The sequence below is a fragment of the Suricata suricatta genome, chromosome 11 (assembly GCF_006229205.1).
Source record: "Suricata suricatta isolate VVHF042 chromosome 11, meerkat_22Aug2017_6uvM2_HiC, whole genome shotgun sequence".
Lineage (NCBI taxonomy): Eukaryota > Metazoa > Chordata > Mammalia > Carnivora > Herpestidae > Suricata > Suricata suricatta.
The window spans coordinates 49,957,321-49,970,457 of record NC_043710.1 but is presented as its reverse complement, the minus strand read 5'-3'; the positions used below and the strand labels follow the sequence as shown (position 1 = coordinate 49,970,457).

The following is a 13,137-nucleotide window of genomic DNA, read 5'->3' as shown; positions in this document are numbered from 1 at the left end:
GAGATTTACAAACAAATTCATTCATCATACAGCTGGCTTTTGCTACCTAGGTCATCCCTCAAGACTGAGAAAAGACTGGGCTTCATTTCTCAATCTCATCTCAACTCCCAGTCTTTCTGGGGAGGAGGCCTGTCTGTCTTGAACAAGGCTGAGGCTCACTCTTTAGGTTTGGCATATATCTAGAGGATTATGGAGCTGCTTTTGTGGAGTGTAGGCTGTGGACACCATCTTGGCACTCTCCTTCTGCCTTGTTCCAGCTCACTGGTGTCTCCTAGAAAAGAGCTAATACACTCTTCTCCACCTGAAGCTGACAGCATGGGAAGATCCTGAACTTACTTCCCCTTGCATGGATATACCAAGTTTTACAGCTACATATAGAATAATTTCGTCTTAAAAAAAACAAGGCTGGCTGAGTGATGACTACACAATGGGCAAACAAGAGGAAAACCCCACTGAAGTGGGGAGGAAAGGCTGGGACACAGTCTTGCCATAAACTCTACCCCTGTTGTGACAGCCCAGAAATGGGAAAAAACTCAAAAGCAGAGCTTCCATTGAAGAGTGAAGAGGTTGAACCCCATCACAGGCACCTCAACTTTTAGACCTGCACTTGAGAAATGAACCCCCAAATATATCTAACTTTCAAAACCAATTAGGCTTGTGAGCTGACACCCACACAATTGTAATGATCTGGGACAAAACTAATAAAACGCCTACACATTCAGTGTTACCTGCCCTGGAGCCCAGCTCAGAAGTAGCTGACCATGCCCATGGTTAAAGTGAAGGACGCTCACCTGCTCATTTTAAAGCATTGGCTTAAGGGGTGGGCATCTAATTTAACACATGTAGTTGGGAACCTGCTGAGACACCTTCAGGGAATAGAGCCTGTTGGGGACCGTCTTTACACTCTCCCTTTCCAGTGTTCCAGAGCACCAGTATCTGCTGAAAGGGGGATTTTACACATGTCTGGTCCCTCAATCTTTGTGGCTATTGCTCTCAGGGAATGCCTCTTGACTACCTGCATCTGGAGGCAAGAGGAGCTTTAAACCCTGGTCTCTTGGGTCTGTAGTAATCAATGTCACCCAGAAGGGAGCTTATTCCCCTAGCTAGCAACCTGATTTTTCTGACTGATGCCAGAGGACATCTTTATATTACCTGGCTCTGGAAGCCTATGGAGCTTAAGCCTATTGGTCCCAAAGGGCTGTAACCAAAGGAGAAAGGGTTTTTAAACTCCTTTGACCACTAGGGCACAGCAAGAGGCAACAGACCTAGGAACTCAGTCTTTCTATGAAGGAGGCCTATTAGCTAATCATCATGGCTCTAGCCTGAGGGGCAGACTTCTAATTAAATATGCACCTAAGAGCTGACTGACTGTAATCCTTTCTGAAAAACATGGAAGTCAGGAGCTATCATGGTGCTCTCCTGCTATGCTCCAGAGGGCCCCTGATTACCTTGCTCTGGTGGCCAGGAGGGCTTGCATTTCTGAGTTCCATGGTTCTGTGGCAGTCAGAAAGATGATTCTTGATAGACTTCTACCCCCATGACTCTATGCAGACAGCAGATTGAGGCATACTCCATTCACTCCCCCAATCTTTCTGTGAAGGAGGCTTCTTACATGTCTTTAAGTATGGTCTGAGGGGCAGGCTTCAGGTTTGGCATACATCTAGTTGATGTGGAGCTTCTCTCAAGGAATATAGGTTGTGGATGCCATATTGGGGCCCTCTGCCCTGCTCTAGTTTCCTGGTATTTCCAAGAAAAAATGTTATATACTAACCTAGTGCCCCAATTTTTGAGACTGGAACCCTTGGGACACCACTAGATCATCTGGAAAGTGGGACTTATGCTTGTGATCCCACAGAATTGTGTATATTTGCATTTAAAAAATATCTGCTATATGAAGGTTTGGCTTTCAGAAATCTTGAATTTAGTTGTTTAGATCATCCCCTTAGGAATACGGACAGGTCTTGCCACAACTTCAACTACTGGGAACTATTAAAAATATAACAGTCCAAGTAAACTTGGACAACCACAAAGGTTTGGGAGACAACAAAGGCCTCAAGAAGGGTTGAATAACAAGATTCCCCTCTAACCTGAGGCTATTCCTTCAAAACTGGGAGAGATAGTTGATTCATCTACTAGATAGAAACCAACATAGGGAATCAAAGAAAAATGAAGAAATAGATAAATATGTTACAAATGAAGGAACAAGATAAAACCTCAGGAAAAAACCTTAATGAGACAGATAAGTAATTTACCTGATAAAAAGTTAAAAGTAATGGTTATAAATATCCTCATCAGATAGGGAGAAAAATGGACGCACACAGTGAAAACTTCAACAAGGACATAAAAAGTATAAGAAAGTACTAGAGAGGGGAAATAGGGAAGATGATAGCAGAGTAGTAGGACTCTAGACTTGCTTTGTCCCAGGAACACAACTAGATAATTATCAAGTCATCCTAAATACCCCAGAAATTGACACAAAGACTGACAGAGTAAACTCCACAATGAAAGGGAGAGAAAAAGACCACATTAAAAAAGGTAGAAAGTGTGGAGGTATGGTTTAGGGGATAAATGGGTCCTGGCTGTTGCAGAGTGGAAGGAGGAGATATGGTCACAGAGAAGTGTGAAAGAGAGAGAGAGAGAGAGAGAGAGAGAGAGAGAGAGAGAGAGAGGAGCACACAGTGGGGAATGCACAAGGAGAATATTTCCCCCTGGCCATTGGCTTGGAAAGTGAGAAGGGCTGGATTTTGTGAGTTCTTGCAACAAGCAGGGCTTAAAGCCTGGAGTTTTAAATGTCAGGGGGCTTCGCAGGGATGGAGACTGAAGGGCACTGTGCTGCTCCTGGAGAGAAGGCAGGCAAACAACTCAGGGGCAGATAGAGTGGAAAGACTTAGGTGAAGAGCACCTGGGGCACAGAGAAGGGAGATTATTTGTCTAGTTAAAGCATTTTCCTGAAAGGCAGCATTCATGGAGACATCTCTCCAAGAAAAAAGGAGCTGCCTGGCACCATTTCCCTCCCCTGTTCATCAGCATAAATACAGAGCCACCTACAGGAAACAGTGCACAGAACATGGACCCTGGGTGCCTAACTTACATAAAGCAAGTCCCATCCCTTGTGCTCCAGTAGAACTACCCTTCTCATTCATGCTTGCCTCAATTCCAGCATGGTGGGCCCTTCTACCAGATGAGCAGCACACAGCCCTACACATACTATATGTCTCAACCAGAGACTTTGTATAGGGCTTCAGTTCCAGAAGAGGTGGTGACAGGTCTCATTTCATAAACAGACCAGACACCTAGTTAAAACTCACCATGTTCAGACCAGGGGTGAAACACAGGCCACAGCAGGCCAGGAGAGCCTCTATAGAGGACTGACATGAAGGACAGAGCAGAGAAACACAACAGCACAGAGCATGCAGCACCCACTGGAGACACTCCCTAAAACCTCAGGTCTTGGGCACTGCATGACCTCTTCTTCATAAAGCCATTACTTTCAGGAGCAGGAGACATGACTGGCTTAGATAAAATGCAGAAATAACAAAGGGATTTATCACAAATGAAAGAACAAGATAAGGTCACAGCTAGAGATCTGAATGAAACACATATAAGAAAGGTACCTGATGGAGGATTTAAAGCAATAATCATAAGGATACTCACTGGACTTGAGAAAAGAATCGAAGAGATCAGTGAGACCTTACCACAGAGATAGAAAAGTTAAGAAAAAGAATCAATCAGATATGGAGAGTGCATTAATGGATTAAAAAAATGCTTGAGACAATGAATAGCAGACAGGAATAAGCAGAGAAATGAATTGATGACCTAGAAGACAAGGCAATGGAAAGCAATGAAGCTGAACAAGAGAGAAAGAGGAATTGTGCAAGGTAAGAATAGACTTTAGGAACTCGGTGACTCTGTCAAACATAAAAACAGTTGTCTTACAGGAGTCCCAGAAAAAAGAGTAAAGGAGACAGAAAATTTATTTGAAAAAATAATAGCTTAAAACTTCCCTAATTTGGAGAAGAAAATAGGTAACCAGATCCAGGAGGCACAGTAAACTTCCATCAAAATCAACCAAAGCAGGCCCACACTAAGATATATTGTAATTAAATTGGAAAAAAATGGTGACACAGAAAAACCTGAAAGGAGCAAGGGAAAAGAAATCATTAATTTACATCAGAAAACCCATAAGGCTAGCTGGAGATTTCTCAACAGAAAATGGCAAAACAGAAGGGAGTGGCATGATATATTCAAAGTGATGAATGGGAATAATCTACCCTAAGGTTGGTCTTTCTAGTAAGGTTATCATTCAGAAGGAGAGATAAAGAGTTTCACAGACACACAAAAACTAAACCTGATGACCACTAAACCAGTCCTGCAATAAATATTAAAGGAGAATCTTTGAGCATAAAAGAGAGACCAAAAGTGACAGTGTAAAGGCAGGAAACACAAAAGCAATAAAAATGAATATTTCTTTTAAAAAATCAGTTGAGGGACTCATACAGAAAAAGGATATAAAATATAATAACATATACCTAAAATGTGGGTATGGGGGGCAGAGAGGAGAAAAGAATGGGTTCAAACTTGAACAACCCACAACTTAATATAGACTGGTAATTGGAGAAGAGTGTATATACAAACCTAATGGTAACCATATATCAGAACCCAAAGATAAACTTGCAAAGAATAAAGGGAAAGAAATCCAAATATATCACCAAAGAAAAGCAGCAAACATAAAAGAGAGAAAGACAGAAAGGATAAGAGAATATCTCTAGAAACAACCACCAAACAAGTAATAAAATGGCAATAAATGCATATCGATCAATAATTACTCTGAATGTAAATGGATTAAATATTCAAATTTAAAGACATAGGGTGTCAGAATGGATGAAAAAAAAAAAACCCTTAAGACTCATATATATCCTACCTAACAGAGACTCATTTTAGACCTAAAAACACCTGTAGATTGAAATTGAGGGGATAGAGAAACATTTATGATGCAAATGACATCAAATGAATGGCAGAGAAGTAATTCTTATATCAGACAAATTAGACTTTAAAATACAGGCTGTAATAAGAGACTAAGAAGGGCACTATATTATAAGTAAGGGGACAGTCCAACAAGAAGTTATACAATTGTAAATATCTATGCACACAACATGGAAGCACCTAAATACGTAAAATAATAAGCAACATAAAGGAATTAATTGATAACAACACTATAATAGGAGATTTTAATGCCTAACTTATATCTGTGGACAGATCATCTACACAGAAAATAAACAAGGAAATAATGGCTTTTAATGACAAAGTGGACCAGATGGACCTAACAGGTATATTCAGAACACTTGATCCCAAGACATCCTGAAAACACACTCTTTTCAAGTGCACATGTAATATTCTGCAGAGTAGATGACATATTAGATCATACAACAGGCATCAGCAAACACAAGAAGACTGAAGTTATACAAACACCTTTCTGCAACACTATGTAGCTAGAAGTCAACCATAAGAAAAAATCTGGGAAGCCCAGAAATACATGAAGGTTAACCAACATGCTACTAAACAATGAATAGGTAAAGCAAGAAATCAAATAAGAATTTAAAAAATACTACATGGAAATAAATGAAAATGAAAACACATGCTCCAAACCATTTGAAATGCTGAAAAAGTAGTCCTAAGAGGGAAATATATAGCAATGCAGGTCTACCTTAAGGAAGAAAAACCTCAAATAAACAATCTAACCTTACACTTAAAGGAGTTAGAAAAAGATCAACAAATGAACCCTAATACCAGCAAAATGAAGGAAAAAAGAAATATTAGGGCAGAAATAAATGATACAGAGATTAAAAAAATAGTAGAGCAGTTCAGTGAAACCAGGAGGTAGTTCTTTGAAAAAAATTAATAAAATTGATAAGCCTTTAGTCAGATTTATCAAAAATTTAAAAAGCCAAAATTAACAACATCACAAATCAGAGTAGAGACATAATAGCCAACACCACAGTGATACAAATAGTTATAAGAGAATATTATTTAAAATTATATGCCAACAAATTGGACAACCTAGAAGAAATGGATTAATTTCTAGAGACATATAAATTACCCAAACTGAAACAGGAAGAAGCAGAAAACTTGAACCGACTGGTAATCATCAAAGAAATTGAATCAGTAATCAATATATCCTAACAAACAAAAGTCTAGGGCCAGATTGCTTCACAGGGGAATTCTACCAAATGTGTAAAGAATTAATACCTATTCTTCTCAAACTATTCAAAAAATAGAAAAGGGAGGGAAACTTTCAAATTCATTTTATGAGGGCAAGATGACCCTAATAGGAAACCAGATAAGAATTCCACTAAAAAGAGAACTATGGGCCAATATTTCTGATGAATGCAGATGCAAAAATTCTCAATAAAATACTAGCAAACCAAATCCAACAATACATTAAAAAAGTCACCGTGAACAAGTGGGAATTTTTTCCTGGGTGCAAGGTTGGTTTAATATTCACAAATCAATGTGATACATCACGTTAATAGAAGAAAGGTTAGGAATGATCCCTTAAGTAGATGATATTTTTAACATATCATTCAATAGATGCTGAAAAAACTTATGAGAAAGTATAATATCCATTCATGATCAAAACCCTCAATAAGCATGTTTAGGGGAAGCATACTGCAACATAAAGACTGGGCAATTATTGTGCAAGTTTCTATTTGAAGAGGTTTGAAATTTTTCTGAAAAATGTGTGCATATAAGTGGAATTGTCTTATTATAAGAACTCATTAAATTAATCTATTTGAGTAGGAATTTTTTAAATATTTTCCATATAGATAGCTGATTTTCCTACCCTCATTAATCTGACTCCTCTTCTGATCTGTACCACTTTCTCTCTAATACACAAAGCTTGTATCCATGGAAGGTTTTTGTTTTCTAGGCTCTTATTCTCTGCCTTTGCTATATTGGCTTATCCTTTGTCATTATTAGAGATAGTCTAAATGGTATTGACTTTTTAAAGACTTTGTTATCTGTTTTGGCAACTACCTCCCTTTTTTTTCTTCTAGTAATGTTGGCTACTTTTGGCTTTTAGATAGATTCTCATATTATTTGAAGGTAAACTTTTAACCTTGTCAGGGTTTTGTCGATAATAATATTGAGTTTGAGAATTTTTTTAGGGTAAAATGCCATCTTCATTGTGACTTGTCATCTACAAATAAGGTTTGTTTCTTTTTTTTTTAATGTTTTATTTATTTTTGATACAGAGAGAGACAGAGCATGAGAGGGGGAGAGGCAGAGAGAGAAGGAGACACAGAACCAGAAGCAGGCTCCAGGCTCTGAGCTAGCTGTCAGCACAGAGCCTGATGCGGGGCTTGAACCCACGAACGTGAGATCTGACCTGAGCCGAAGCCGGACACTTAACCGACTGAGCCACCCAGGCGCCCCAAGGTTTGTTTCTTTATAATTTAGGTGTTTCTTTATGTGCTTCAGTAAAGTTCCATAACTTTCTTTGGTAAAGTTCTTATACACCTTCAGTAGATTTACTCTTAGATACTTTTTTTTTTAACTTTTAAAATGTTTTTTATTTATTTTTGAGAGACAGAGAGAGACAGTGCGAGCAGGGGAGGGTCAGAGACAGAAGGAGACACAGAATCTGAAGCAGGCTCCAGGCTCTGAGCACAGAGCCCAACATGGGGCTCAAACCCACGAACCGTGAGATCATGACCTGAGCCAAAGCTGGATGCTTAACCGACTGAGCCACCCAGGTGCCCCAGATTCTTTGTGTTAATGGCATGGTTTTAAATTTACATTCTTTTTTTAATGCTTCTACATATATACTTATTATTTTTCTGCAAATTTTTGTGAAAATTCCAATTAGTTAGCATACTAATTTCAGATGTAGAATTTCGTGATTCATTATTTACATACCACACCCAGTGCCCACCACAAGTGCGCTCTTTATTCCCCATCCCCTATGTAACTCATCTCTTCTCCAGTAATATTCATTTGTTCTCTAGAGTTAAGAGTCTGTTTCTTGGGTTGCCTATCTTTTTTTTTTTTATTTTTATTTATTTTTGAGAGACAGAGACATAGTGTGAGCAGGGGACGGGGAGAGAGAGAAGGGGATGCAGAATCTGAAGCAGGTTCCAGGCTCTGAGCTGTCAGCACAGAGCCTGACGCGGGGCTCAAACCCACTTAACAGTGAGATCATGACCTGAGCCGAAGCCGGACGCTTAACCGACTGAGCCACCCAGGTGCCCCGGGTTGCCCATCTTTTAAAAAAATTACATTCTGTATGGTTTCTTGCAGGCGTACAATTTTGTATAGTTAGCTTCTATGCAGACATGAAAGAATAACATAGGTAATATTTAGTTATATATTCACATGCAAATGTACTCATATGTGATGGATACAGTGATTAGTCTGTTCTCAGTGAAAAAATTACAAAAAAAGATTTATGAAAGTCTGGGATCACTTAAGTCTTGCTCTTTTTGTCATTGATATGCAAATTAACTTTTAGCCAGCAAAGAGGTAAATCTAGACAGCCTGACCTTGAGCAGACTGGCTGGAATATCAAAATGATTTATGGATTCTCTAAAAACCCTGTGAATTTAATTCTGGAGTATTTGTGACAGGGTCTTCTAATGTCATTCTATTAGCACCAAATTCTTAGGCCAGGTTTATACTTTTTCATCAGGATTTTCTCATAACAAACGTGCTGAGTTTTTTGTTAATCATAACAACGTGGTTATAGATGTTATGGAATTCTGTAGGCAGGTAGTCATACTATCCACAGATAATGACATTTTATTTCTTTTTTAAAATTTATTATTTTTTAGTGTTTTTTAGAGAGAGAGAGAGAGAGAGCGAGAGAGAGAGCGAGAGGGCTCATGAGCGGGGAAGGGGCAGAGAGAGGGAAGTACAGAATCTAAAGCAGGTTCCAGGCTCTGAGCTGTCAGCACAGAGCCTGATGTGTGGCTTGAACCCATGAACTGTGAGATCATGACCTGAGCCGGTGTGGGACGCTTAACTGCTTGAGCCACCCATTTTATTTCTTGTCTTTTAATCCTTAGTGTTGATATTCTTATCTTACTGTGACCACTGGAGCTGTAATTAAATGTGGAATAAGAACTGTGATACAGGGTACAGTTTAATGTTCTTGATTTTAAAGAGAATTACATTTCACTATTAAGTATGATGTTTCTTATATATTTGTGGGAGATGCTTACTGATTAAATGACTTTCATTTCAGTATTGTCTGTGCTAATTTTATTATGAATATGTGTTGATTTTTTTCTTTTTTAGTTAAACAATGATTTTATTGCTTGAGAACTTAGACAAATGTATGCAGCCAGGGCAGAAGCTGTGGATGACTCATATTTCTCACTGGAGAGGAGGACTCATATGGTTTTACAAATTGGGCCAGTTAGTGAATATGGCTCTTGACCAGAATCAGAAATATGTAAGACACTTCATGAATTTTCCCAGGGGCCTTGCTAATCTCTGTATCATTACAGTTTTAGTGTAGGTACTGATAAATCCTAATAAACATATTGAGATAAATCCACGTAACATAAAATTCACCATTTTTTATTCATTTTAAAGTGTATAACTCAGAGGTTTTTCCTATGTTCACAATGTTGTACATCAAAGGACACTGCTAGGAGAGTAAAGAGACAATCCAGTGAATATGTGAAATCCTTCCTTCCTTCCTTCCTTCCTTCCTTCCTTCCTTCCTTCCTTCCTTCCTTCCTTCCTTCTTTCCTCTCTCTCTCTCTCTCTCTCTCTCAATAATCTCTATATCTAAATCCAGACTATTTTATTACCCCCAAAGAAACTTCATCCGCATTAAACAGTAACTCATTTCCCTTCCTCAGAGCTGTAGAAATCCCTAATGTCCTTTCTGTCTCTATGAGTTTGCCCATTCTGAACATCTCATGCAAGGAGAATCATACATACGTGGGCTTTGTGTCTACCTTCTTTCATGCACCATGTTTTCCCCAGGGTTCACCCATGTTGTAGCATGCTTCGGTACCTCATTCTGTCTTATGTGGCCGAATGACATTCTGTTGTGTGCATCCACCACATTTGTTCATCCATTCATCGGCTGATGAAAGTTTGGGTTATTTTTGCTTTTTGGCTATTATGAGTAGTGCTGCTGTAATCAATTTGTTTACAAGTTTTTGTGTGAATGTCTTTTGGAATTGAAATCTAGAAGTGTAAATGAGGGTCATATGGTAATTCTGTGTTCAATTTTTTGAGGAACTTCCTGTTTTTCACAGTTTTTGCACTATTTTACATTTTTACCAGCCATGTAGTTAAAGTTTCAGTTTACCACATCCTCTTATTTATTTATTTATTCCCTTTTATTTCTGTCTCCACTCTTCTTCTCATTTTCTTCATACACCCGCTTTAATGGGTTTGATATGTATGGTAATGTGTGTGGTCATGTACGTATACTGGTCAAATGTATAGTCTTGTTTTACATGAGTATATAATATTAATTTATGCAAATAGTTGTATGATACAGACTTTGTTTTGTTTCTTTTAGCCCCCTCTTTGTCTGTGTGATCTCTTCATGTTGTCTCCTAGATGGTAACTTGTAGTTGGGCTTCTTATATGGTGATTAAAGACCCATAAGATAGTGTTCCTAGCAACAAAGTAGAAACTGCATGGCATTTTTATGACCTAGCTATGGACTACATAGTGTCACTTCTACAGTGCTCTGTGGTTGAGGTAATCACAAAGTCTGCTCAGTTTCAGGAGGAGAGGCCAGAGACCCTACTTCTTGAGGTGAAGAGTGTCAAAGAATTTGGATGTCTATGAAAACTTTCATGGATCTTTGATCTATTATTAAATAAACACAGCTGGTTATGGCAGACTTTACCTGATTACAAGAAATATGACCTGGCTCTCAATCACTGACAAAACTAGCTAAGTCAGACTTTTTATAGTATTCTCTCGCTTACAGAGGTTTATTTCTGTCTGTTTGTGCTCTGTTATACCTAAAGGAGAGCCCAGTCATTTAGTAATAATAGTTCATATATTTTTAATCTCTTGCTAACTGTGGGGTACTAAGCATTGCCATTAATTTTCTTAAATGTAATTTCTACAACAATCCTTTGAAGTAAGTTCTGCTGCTGCTGTTGTTATTATCAACTAAACTGGTGCACATTCAGTTCACTGGCTATGAAAATGTTTAAATGCTTCCATACTGAGTGATAAATAGCTGCTGCTTCAAGGGCATCTTTGCTGTCCTGGTCATCGGAATGCATACCCTTCCCCACAATCCAACAACACCTAAAAGTCTAATTCTGGATACTATGGAGAGCCAGACTTCACCCAGAATGTTCAGTACTTCTGCCTTTCCATTTAACATTTTGAATACCACTCTTAAATAGTGTTATTTTGGAAATGGAAGAAAAGATCAGACACAGAGAAGTTAAATGATTGTTCTAACCACATAGCCAGGATTCAGCTTAGGATATCCTAGGCCCCCACCTGTGCCATTAACTACTCTCCTGTAATGTGAAGTCTGTGAATATTTGTAGTATAAATTAGACCGATCAAGATCCTGTGACCTTTTTACCCTAAATGACAAAGAAAGAAGTTTGGAAAGAGGTAAGATGCTTTTATGAGTCCTGGAGGCCAGAATAAATAGATTTTGCCAGGATGTGTGGTATGGCTATCAGCACATGCAGATGGACTCTTCCCCCTGCCACCCAAATTTGGTTTGGATGTTATGACTGATAACATGTTTCTCCTCTCCTTCTCTCTCTCTCCCTCTCTCTCTCCCACTCCATCTCTCCCTCCCTCTCTCTTCTTCTCTCTCCCATCCTTTCTCTCTTTCTCTCTCTCTCACACACACAGACACATTAAATAAAAAGGTTTTTTACTTACATAATTGATATCTCTGCAGAGAATAGGGAAGGCCTTTCGAAGATGTCTGAAATGTCTGAAGAGCAAGGAAAGGACACTGGCCTGGGTTTTTTTGAGCTTAGGGGTGGGGCTGGGTAAGAGTTCCTGTAATCTGTCAAGGGTGTGTGTGATTTGAATATCTGCTGATGCCACAATCCCAGACTTTAGCCTCTACTGCAAATCTGTCATCATCAAGACATTATGGTATTGGCACAAAAACACACATAGAACAATGGAATAGAATAGAGAACCCAGAACTGGGCCCACAAATGAACAGCCAATTACTTTTTGACAAAGCAGGAAAGAGTATTGATGGAAAAAAGACTGCCTCTTTAGCAGGTGGTGCTAGGAGAACCGGACAGCAACATGCAGAAGAATAAAACTAGACCACTTTCTTACACCATACACAAAAATAAACTCAAAATGGCTGAAGGACCTGAATGTGATACAGGAAACCATCAAAACCCTTGAGGAGAAAGCAGGAAACAACCTCCTTGACCTCAACCGCAGCAGTTTCCTACTCAACACATCCCCAAAGGCAAGGGAAATAAAAGCAAAACCGAACTCCTGGGACCTCATCAAGATAAAAAGCTTCTGCACTGCAAAGGAAACAATCAAGAATACTAATAGGCAATGGACAGAATGGGAAAAGATAGTTGCAAATGACATATCAGATAAAGGGCTAATATCCAAAATATACAAGGAACTCACCAAACTCCACACCAAAAAACAAATAACCCAGTGAAGAAATGGGCAGAAGACATAAACAGACACTTCTCCAAAGAGAATATCCAGATGGCCTACAGGAACATCAAACAATGCTCAACATCACTCATCATCACGGAAACACAAATCAAAACCACACTGAGATACCACCTCACGCCAGTCAGAGTGGCTAAAATGAACAAATCAAGAGACTATAGATGCTGGCGAGGTTGTGGAGAGACAGGCACCCTCCTACACTGTTGGTGGCTATGTAAACTGATGCAGCCTCTCTGGAAAACAGTGTGGAGATTCCTCAAAAAACTATCCATAGAACTCCCTTATGACCCAGCAATAGCGCTGCTAGAGATTTACCCAAGGGATAGAGAAGTGCTGATGCATAGGGGCACATGTACCCCAATGTTCATAGCAACACTGTCACAATAGCCAAAACATGAACGAGGCTAAATGTTCATCACCTGATGAGTGGATCAAGAAGACGTGAGATATGTGTATATATATATATAT

General features: G+C 39.0%; 2 protein-coding genes across 11 annotated transcripts in view; one reads left to right on the top strand and one right to left on the bottom strand.

Moving 5' to 3' along the window:
- The window catches only part of LOC115272189 (olfactory receptor 2D3-like), a 184,094-nt gene that overhangs the window by 111,262 nt on the left and 59,695 nt on the right, over nucleotides 1-13,137 (top strand). The gene's annotated exons all lie outside the window — the stretch shown is intronic.
- Nucleotides 1-13,137, bottom strand: part of LOC115272188 (interferon-induced very large GTPase 1-like) — a 30,030-nt gene that overhangs the window by 14,528 nt on the left and 2,365 nt on the right. The window contains exon 3 of the mRNA XM_029915241.1: nucleotides 11,890-11,944. The gene's annotated coding sequence lies outside the window, so the exon portion shown is untranslated. The remainder of the gene's footprint in view (nucleotides 1-11,889; nucleotides 11,945-13,137) is intronic.